This window comes from Echinops telfairi, unplaced genomic scaffold, assembly GCF_000313985.2.
Source record: "Echinops telfairi isolate 266 unplaced genomic scaffold, ASM31398v2 ScPeMD7_3;HRSCAF=10, whole genome shotgun sequence".
Lineage (NCBI taxonomy): Eukaryota > Metazoa > Chordata > Mammalia > Afrosoricida > Tenrecidae > Echinops > Echinops telfairi.
The window spans coordinates 34,621,915-34,632,567 of NW_022103899.1; the positions used below are offsets into that span (position 1 = coordinate 34,621,915).

At 41.3% G+C, this 10,653-nt stretch overlaps 1 long non-coding RNA gene across 2 annotated transcripts in view; it reads left to right on the plus strand.

The window, feature by feature from the left end:
- LOC123522327 overlaps positions 1–5,440 on the plus strand; it is a 6,590-nt gene extending 1,150 nt beyond the window's left edge. For both annotated transcript variants that reach the window (XR_006680595.1, XR_006680596.1), the window contains exons 2-3: positions 84–491; positions 5,262–5,440. This is a non-coding gene — a long non-coding RNA (uncharacterized LOC123522327). The remainder of the gene's footprint in view (positions 1–83; positions 492–5,261) is intronic.
- The last annotated feature ends 5,213 nt before the right edge of the window (positions 5,441–10,653 follow it).

Below are 10,653 nucleotides of genomic sequence, written 5' to 3' on the forward strand. Positions count from 1 at the left end.
ATCCCCCCCTCTGATCCTCCTGTGTCAATTTAAGTGATCCCCCGACCCTGATAACCCAGTGTCTTTTTTTTTTTTACCCCTAGACATGAGCACAAAAAGAAAAAGTACAAGAAAGGAATCGTGGAAGACTCTTGGGGCCAAAAATCTTACTGCTTTCCGCAAAGAGATGTCGAGTATCCGATTGGTCAGAAAACGGTGAGCAGAGTATGGTAACCTCATTGAACAAGTGGACAAGGGAAATGCTAAAAAGCGCAAGTGTGGATCAGGTCGGCAACCATTATTTTCCGAGCTGGAAAACCTGATCTGTGACAGGAGAGCAAAGGCTTTGGTTGTGAATAGGGCACAGATTCAAGAATTTGCCCTTGCAATGGCACCACAGTTTGACATCGCCCCGGAAGACTTCAAAGCATCACAACACTGGCTGGATCATTTCCTTCAGCGAAGTGAACTGTCTTTAAGAAGATCCACGACTATTACTGTACCGTATACAGGTAATAAATTTCCTTTTTTGTTCAACAATAAATGTGTACCGTATTCTTCTTCATGGAAAAATGAAATATCCCTGAAAATAAGGCTTAGCGCATCTTTGGGAGCAAAAATTAATATAAGATACTGTCTAATTTTTGGGGAAACAGGGTAGTAACATACATTTTTCTATGAAGCAGGCAAAAAAAAGGCTTTTAGAAGACTTGAGAAGTTAATTTGTCCCAGGTGATCTTAAGATTTCACAGAAAAACCAAATACACCGCCATCTAGTCTTTTGTAACTCACACCGACCCTCTAGGACAGGGGTACTCCAGTTAATAGGACCTTTTTTCCCTGAAGTTAGGAGGTCTTTTTTTTTTTAAATTAAGTTGGTTTGGTTGGGGGTGGTTCCTAGTAGGGGTTGCATCACAGTGATAACGCAAATAGCGCTCAGTGCTAATGAAAATTGTCAGTGCTCAGAGGTAATGCAAATAGTGCTTAGTGGTAATGGTAATTGTAAGTGCTCAGTGTTAATACAAATGGTCAGCGCTCAGTATTAATGCAAATTGTCAGCGGTCAGTGTTAACCGCAAATGGTCAGTGCTCAGTGTTATCGCATGGGGGTCCCAAACTGGTAGTCTCCCTAGGGCCCCATGGGAACTTAATCTGGCTCTGCAGACAGCCGGGGAGTAGGAAACCCAATTTAATTGACAGTAAGTGCATTTATATTCTGATTGCTATTCAGTTGGGTGTGATGTTGTATGTTGTGTGCTGCGTAAGCCCCGGTTCACACTGTTGCGATCTGTTGCGCAGTGAGAGTTCAGCCATATGCTTCTATGGCTCAGCTCGCATTAGATTTGGAAGAAAAAAGGAACATGTGCCTTCTTTTTTCCTGCAGTGGAATCTGATCGCATGGGTCTTCTCACCCATGCAATCAGATTCCTGTGCGAGTTCACAGATCGCAGTGCGGTTCACACAGGGTAGTGTGAACTGGAAAGGTGGTGGAGGAACCGACTCTGTAATCGTGCCGGTTCCCGCACCGCACCAGTGTGAGCCTGAGGTAAAAGCAGAGTTCCACCAATAGAGGCACTGGTGAGCCTGAAATGATGTGGACTGGCAAGGCTGCATTGAAGGACACTGATCAGACTGCATTAGTGGGCAGTGCAGTCTATGTCTCTGTGTGGGCAAAGTTAGTGCTGGTATATTGTTTTTGTATTATGTATTTTACATAAATATATATATGTAAAATATAAATAATATATATATATATATATATATATATATATTTTTTACTAATAGCAATTTGGGATCCCTAGGAAGCAATGATACCAAGAAAGAGAAAAATTGACTCGGAGTGTAGGATATTCAAAGAACAGTGGACTTAGGATTGCTTTTTCACGCAGTACAAGGAAAGAGCTGTGTGTTTGATATGCCAGAATATAGTGGCTGTGTTCACAGAATACAATTTTCTTCGACACTGTCAAGCTCAACATAAAGATAAATATGATTGTTTGGTTGGAGAAGTGAGAAAAGATAAAATATTAAAACTGAAAAATGCATTGACAACTCAGCAAAATACTTTTGTGAAGCAGGAGCAGCTAAATATTCATCACTGCGAGCAAATTTTAAAGTTGCTAAGCTAATAGCGTGCACTGGCAGACTTCGTGGAGGGAGAATTTGTTAAAGAATGCCTCTTTCTGTTGCCAAAGAGATGTGTCCAGAGAAGGCTGATTTATTTCGTACAGTGAGTCTTTCAGGACCTACAATTACACGAATGATTGAAGAAATGGGAGACAATTTGCATCAGCATTTGCAAAACTCTGCAAAAAAACCTCCTATTTTTCCTTGGCACGCAACAAAAGTAATGATGTTAGCGATTCTGCACAACTTCTAATTTTATTCATGGGACGAATGACAATTTCGAAGTCACAGAAGAGCTTGCTGCACTGCAAAGCATCAAAGGAACAACTACAGGAGCGGATATCTATGAAAAGGTTTGCCGAACTGAATGGTTTGGCGCTGGACTGGACTAAACTAGCCAGTGTGACAACTGATGGTGCTCCTAGCATGGTGGGGTCTAAGAAAGGAGTAATTGCTCGCATTAACCAAAAGATGGACAAACATAACCATTCTCATTCAGTAGCCATATACTGCCTCATCCACCAACAAGCGCTGTGTAGTAAATCACAGAAGTGGGACTCTGTTATGAAAAGTGTGGTATCTTGTGTTAACTTCATTAGAGCTAATGCACTAAACCACAGACAATTTCAGGAATTTCTGTCTGAGCTAAATGTTGCCTATGAAGATGTTCTATACCACACAGAAGTCCTTTGACTGAGTCGAGGGAGAGTTTTGAGACATTTCTGTGACTTACTTCCACAGATTACAGCTTTTCTGCTTTAAAAAACAAAGAAGTACCAGAGTTCAATGATGCAGAATGGAAATGGCACCTTGCCTTTCTGACAGATGTCACAGAGCTACTCAACAGTTGCAATGTGCAACTTCAAGGAAAGGGGAAGCTCATCTGTGATATGCAATCACATGTGAAAGCATTTGAAGTAAAATTAGGCCTCCTCATCAAACAGTGAAGGAGGAAAATTTCTCCCATCTCCTCACAACTCAAAACCATTGGTTGCACTCCCAAACAAAATATGTATGGATTCACTGGAAAAGTTGCAAAAGGAGTTTCCAATTTAGATTTAAAGAGCTTCATCTCCATGAACAGGGCATACAGCTTTTCCGCAACCCATTTTCTATTGACATTGACAATGTGGATACCTTTTAACCAAATGGAACTGGCTGAACTGCAGAATTGTTACTGAAAGACGCATTCAAGCCAAGCAGCCTTCCTAATTTCTACGCATCCCTCCCCTCTGAGACATACCCTAATCTCAGGAACCATGCACTCAAAATGGCAAGCATCTTTGGCAGCACATGTCTGTGAACAGACTTTTTCCAGAATGAAACATCTGAAATCTCCAACCAGATCTAGACTAACTGATGCACACTTGCATCACTTGTTATGACTAGCAGTGACAAATATGGAACCGGACATTGACCATCTCAGCAAAAAGTAGGCCCATAGTTCCCATTGAAATACTGGTAAATTTGTTGATTTAACTTTACTTGTTCTTCATTTTAAATATTGTATTTGTACCTGTTTTGTTTTTTTACTTCAAAATAAGATGTGCAGTGTGCATAGGAATTTGTTCAGGTTTTTTTTTTTTTTAATCTATAGTCCGGCCCTCCAACTGTCTGAGGGACAGTGAACTGGCCCCCTGTTTAAAAAGTTTGAGGACCCCTGAACTAGAGGAAAGTTGTGTGTTTCATCATTGCTATACTGCCCCCTGACTGGCTCATCTCCCCGTGACCCTTCCGTAAGGGGATGTACAGTTGCCTACAGCTGGGCTTTGGGTCTCCACCCTGCATTCCCTCTCATTCACAATGATATGGTTTTTTGTTCTGATGATGCCTGATACCTGCTTGATCCCTTCGATACCTCGTGATTGCACAGGCTGGTATGCTGCTTCCATTTGGGCTTTGTTGCTTCTGTGCTAGATGGCCGCTTGTTTACTTTCAAGCCTTTAAGACCCCAGACACTATATCTTTTAATAGCCAGGCACCATCAGCTTTCTTCGCCACATTTGCTTATGCTCCCGCTTTGTCTTCAGCGATCGTGTCGGGAAGGTGAACATCATGGAATGTCAGTTTAATAGAACAAAGTGTTCTTGCATTGAAGGAATACTTGAGTGGAGGCCCACTGTCCATCTGCTACCTTAATACTAAATCTAAAAATATATGCACATAGATCTATTTCTACATCTTCATATATAAATATATTTACATATATACATGCCTTCATTTAGACCTCTTCAAATGCCCTTTGCCTCCTAGCTCTTTCCTCTATTTCCTTTTACTTTCCTCTTGTCCCACTATCATGCTCAGCCTTCATTTGGGTTATAGTAAATCCTCTCGGTTACAACTAGATGGTTTTGAACAGAAGCATCTTTGGCATGTCATTTGCATTTTGTGAACAGCTAGAAACTGGGAGACCATTCAGCAGTTAAGAAGTTATTGAAGCTGTAGAAATGGGGACTGCGTTTGTTAAGGTCACAGCGGGGATTCAAACCCAGATATTCTCATTCTTGAGTCTGTTCTCCTAACTTAGCACTGGAATCCCTCAGTAGACAACATTTATCGTTCACTTTGTGACAGGCGCTGCAGTAAGGGTTTTTTCCCGTTATGCACTATTGATTGTCCTTTGGTTGATGTAAGAGGTTATCATTTAAAATCTTTCCGGACCACTAGTAGCGCAGTGGTCATGCATTGAGCTGATCACTGCAGGAGAGAAAGGCTCTTTACTCCCATACGTAGCTTGTTGCAGAGACCCACGGGGCAGGTTTCTTGCCTATGAGATCTCTATGAGTTGGAATCAACTTGATGGCAGTGAGGTGTTTTGTTTATTACCCATCATTTAAAATCTTACCAAAGTGTGGTATCTGTGGACATGTTGTTTTCGCAATTAAATCCACGAGTTGGATCATGGGAGTAATAGACCGGAAGACCTGGCTGGGTAATGTACACAAGGAGGCGGAATGTCGAGTGAAACAATGGGAAGACTCCAACTGGAAGAAAGAATAGAAAATAAAGCATCAGCTAAAAAGGTGTAAGACTTGAGGAAAGCATAGCATAGAAGTGCATGCCGAGTTGTGTTGGTAACATCAGGAACAGTGTTCTCATCCCAATTTGTGCCAAAACGCAAACTTTTGTTCTGTAATAAGTCTTCTGCTATTTTAGGCTAAAACGAAAACGGAGGAAGATGAGGCAGAGGTCCAAGTGAAATGTCATCAAATCGAGCCAACAGCCAGCTGCCGCCCTAGAAGTCTGATGGCTTCACCTCTGAAAAGATGCTTCTTTTCTGGAAATCTCTTTACCTGATGGGTTTAACAAAAAATAAAGCTATTACTGTAAATGTCTTTGGTGCATTTTTACTTAGATTTAGCAGGCTTGAATTTAGGCCTGAGTATTTATTACATATTGTCTAAATACCAAAGTATGTGTGCTGGGGAACAAGGAGGTCATGTGTTTTTTGTATTTTAAAACTTGTCCTTTGCTTGACGTGTACAGGGCACCTTGGTTTTCCATTTATACACATTTTGTGATGTTTAGCTTGAAGTCTCAGCTTGGGTGGGTACTGTTCATTCATAACTCACGGGACCAGTTGGACCCTGTCCAATAGGTCGGATGGCAGGGAGGGAGGAAAACCACCCCTGGTCCTATGTGATCACAACTTGCAAACCTAGGAAGGAAAAACAATTGTGTATTTGAGAATCATTACCCTATATTTAGTGGTGAGGCTGGCAGGACTTGTATATGAAGAGACACCCGTCCCTGGAGGAAGACATGCTTGGTAAGGTTGGGGCAGTGAAAAAAAAGGCAAGCCCCCTCTAGGAGGTGGGTTGGCCCAGGCTGAAGGAATGACGGTGAGGACATGTAGGGCCTGTAGGGTTTCATGTGTTCTGGTTTACATAGGATTGATACATGTGTTCTGGTTGACATAGGATTGATATAGCCCGGAACTGATTTGACTGCACCCAACAACATCCTGAGGTGGTGACTGATCGTTGGTTGGTCAGGGAAGGAAGGTGTTGGCATGGAATTAGCTAGAGTTAGAAACATACCATTTTGTGAGTGTGCAGTACTGAGCACTGGCCAGTAGAGGGCCTGGAAGCACCTGATCTATGAGCACTAAGAAGCCCCCAAAGGCACTTTGTAGACTGGGCAACTAAGTCCCAAAATAACCAGAAAAACTACCAGGACCCTTTGTTACATACCAGAATATGTCGTGTTTAGAATTGGTAACAGGTAATGGGTTTATAAGTTGCATTATGCACTTTACTTGGACCTACTCTAAAGCAATTCACATGCCATTGAAATAGACTAAAGTCTGAAAATAAATGAGTGTAGATGGGATAACCCCCATCCCAAATTCACTTGATTTTAATTAATACATGAAAGGATCTTTTCTGTCCTTTATAATACTGCTCCAAAGAACCATGTTTTAAATTTAGGAGATGGCAAGTGAAAAGAAGTAAATACAAAAGAGATTTAAAAAGTTCATGGAAAAATAAATTTAAGAGCGAGTGGGATTTTGCCACACTGAAGCCTCTGGTTTCTTATCATTTCAGATGGTTCTCTTTCTGTCCTTGGGCCCTTTCCGTAGGTCTGTGTGCGGATGTGTGCTCTGAGGGAGACCAGATCTCCGCTCTAGTGAGCCCACGCTGTGTTGGTGTCTGTGCACTTTAAGCCCCTCGGGAGTCTGCCCAGGCCCCCGTTGTGCCTCAATATGGAAATGTCAGGCAGAAATGGGGCAACCAGGGCTCACCACCATCTGATGATCTTAGCCCTTCCCCAGGTGCTATAGCCTTTGTCTTGCAAGCCCATTCCATTGCTGTCTGGCCTTCCCTGGGTCTTTCAGGCAGAAGGGTACATGTCTAGTCTCCATGCTTCCTTGGTCAGAAGCAGACATCCAAATCAGATGACGCTAAAAAGATACCTAAATACTGTTCATCTCACAAAATATTAAGCTGCTTTGCTATATGGATTTTGCTGTAAACATGTTAGCCCATATACAGTCAAACCTTTGAGCTTGCATTTTAAAAAGTATTACTAATAAAGCTAAATAGATAAGCTAGAGAGGGACTTTAACTTTCCATATTACTTTGGAATAGTTCTTATTTAAATTAAAATGCCTGCTGCTTTATTCAAATATGTAAATAAATCAGCATCAGCAAAAATGCCATTTTCATTAGGAAGATTTAATATTTTTTTCAAAACCTGCCCTTGATTGAAATTAAAATTTCATTATTACCAGATGAATTGATCAGCAGAAGCTCATTTACAATGCATGTAAATTGATTCTTAAAACTACTCACGGGGGTTGTAGCTATTATTTTTGGACTTGCTTCCATCCCACACAGGCAATTAAGTCATAAGAATAAGACAAAGAAATCACTTATCTGAATTGCCTATTTAAATCTGGGTTCCACGCACTGATGCAGCAGTTGATGTCTTGGTTTCGTTATTGAGCATTTCCTTGTCTTGGGGTAGGAGCCCTGGTGACGAAGTCCAGGTGTTAAGTGCTTGGCTGCTAAGCAGAAGGTCAGTGGTCCCGCACCTGGGGCTCTCTAGGAGATGGAAGGGGCAGAGTGCTTCCATAAAGATGACAGTGTTGGAAATCCTATGGGGGCAGTTCTATTCAGACAGGGACTTTATGAATCAGACTAAAGGAGCCTGGTGGCATGGTGGTTACTAGTTGGGCTGCCATCTGCAAGGTCAGCAGTTCAAAACCACCAACTGCACCACAGGAGAAAGATGGGGCTTTCTACTCCTGCAAAGAGTGATAGTCTTGGAAACCCCAGGGGCAGTTCTAACTATAGGGTCGCTCTGAGTTGGGACTGATGCCATGGCAGTGACTTAGGGTCTGACTCTTCAGCAATGGGTGCCTTGGCCGTATGCACAGTTATCAAGTCGAATCACTGCAGTGCTGCCATCTGCTTCCAGTTCTCTTCTGTGCTCCCCCTCCCACCCATACCCATGTTTACATGAGAATTCGCTTTCCAGTATGTAAGGTACAGTTGGATAGATAACTCCCTCAACACCGATCCTCCTTCCTCCCAGTGGAATTCAGGTGGACCTAGAAAACTATTAGATTATTGAGCTTATTTTGTCACATCGACCAAGCTGATATCTCTCCTTGGTGCGCAAGAGTGACTCGGAGCTGTCTGGTTGAATTTCATGTGACCATAGAACCAATGTAGTTGCCTCACAATTCCAGGCTTTCCAAGAACTGACTCTGCAGGGTCCCTGACTGCCCTTTCCCTAGTTTCCACCACTCTGGATCAAAAAGCACCTAGCAAATACTTTTCATTTTAAAAAATTCTGTACATACATTTAAGTCACCAGTCCAGCCATTTGAGGTAAATGAGCAGAAAGTAATGGGTCAAAAAATTTTAAGTGTACATTTTGGAAAAGGGTTATTCACTAAAGTTTAAGAATTACATAAGGGTATGAAAAAGACAGGAAGGCCAATGAAGCTCTAGCCAAATTATTGTAGGATTGCTACTGCATTCGTGTCACGCCAACCAAACCCACTGCCGTCAAGTTGCTGCCAACCTACCAGGAGAAGGGGCTGGGTTTGAATTGAGCTCCCCTTCATGTGATTTACATCACAGATTAATGGGGTGAACATTAACGGCTAAATTAAGATTATGACCATTTTAAACAAAGCCCGATCTCTGACTATGTAAATTTTCTTTTTCTTCTTTTATAAATCATTTTATTGGGGGCTCGTACAATTCTTATCACAATCCATACATCCATCCATTGTGTCAGGCACATTTGTACATTTGTTGCTATCATCATTCTCAAAACATTTGCTTTCTACTTGAGCCCTTGGTCCACTCCGGTAAAGGGTTTGGCCGAGACAATTGGACGGGACAGTTCTACTCTGTCTTACTGGGTCTCCAGGCGTCAGAATGGACTTGACCGCACACAAGAGCTCACTGCAGAGCTCACTGCCAATAATGACTCACGTAACGAAGGTTCTCTTCTCTAAAGCAACGCTATTTCTACCACAAGAAAAGCAAATAGTAGTCACTTTCTCTCATATAGTAGCATCACCAGCAGCACTTCACTGAGATACGTGTTCTCAGCAGTGCTCTGGATTTCAGCCAGTTGTTACTACAGGGATGGAAAAAGTTCCTTTGGTATAGTCAACATATTTGTTCTGACAAACTGTCAGCTCTTATAAGCTTTGTGCCATTACCATATTAAATCAGGAGAAAAATTCTGTCCCATCAATATTAATCAAAGTTATTGTCTTTATATGTATATTTTGTAATATGAGAAAAATAAATATATTCAGAGACTAGAGGAATTATCAAAGGTATTTCCTATGTAGCATTTAGTTACAATACTATGCTAGCAAACAAATTTGAAAAGAATGTAAAATTAATTTCTAAAAAAAAGTAAATCAGTCCTGTCAACCAAGTAACCATGTATCAAAGTGAGAATTTGATCTTCATAAATCCATGGCACGATGTTTTCAGTAATAGTGCAGTCTTCATTTTCATTAAGTATATTAAGTATTAAAGCATTTTAATAAACCAAGAAGTACTATTCAGTGAATGGTATTAAAATCATGACATCAAAAACATATTCAGAAGAACATGGCTTACCTTATGAGATATTAAAAAGATTGTTTCTTTTCATTTTTTTCTGATTTCTTAATAAACTGAACTTCAGTAGAAATCATTTTTTAAAAGAGGTGCTGTGATGTAATACAATGTCAAGTTCAGCAAGGAGAAAAGAACCATGCAGCTGAGTTTCAATCCCAGCTCTCCCCACACACTGACCCTTTGACCTTGGAAAAGCTAGTTACCTTCGTGCATCCTCTGCTTACTCATAAAAGAGGATCGTAATAGCTACCGTGCAGGATGTTTGCGCAGAATAGACACAGTACACGCACACTCTCCAGGACACTGGCAGGCCCATCAGTGCACAGACCTCCAAGTGGTTAATTGAAGAGCAATGCAGCAAAGGAAATCTTTCATAGTAAGTATTCATGGTAGGGGCAGGTTTACAAGATGACTCAGGATATACAACATTTCAAAAATTCCCTGTGCCCTTTGTAGTCAATCTCTTCCCACTCCTGGCAAACCCAGAGGCTCCCTGTTCCTTATGGTCTTATCTTTTCTAGAATGTCATGTAATTGGAATCCAATTGGCACAGCATATATCAGTTGGATTTTACTTAGGCTTTGGGAAGGAATTCATTAAAGAACAGGGGAGGGGGGGAACGGGGAGAGGGGTAAAATGAGCTGATACCAGGGGCTCAAGTAGAAAGCAAATGTTTTGAGAATGATGAAGGAAACAAATGTACAAAAGTTCTTAACACAATGCATGTATGTGTGGATTGTGATAAGAGTTGTACAAGCCCCCAATAAAATGACTAAAAAAAAAATGAACAGGGAAGTGAATAAATGTGCCAACAAGAAAAAGTTAATCAGCAGAAATAATGGCTGAACAATCCACATTCAGCCATAGGCAGAGACTGACGGGAGTGGTCATACACAGCCCTGGAGAACATACATGCAGCTTCTGTCACTTAGCATCACACTTTTTTTTTT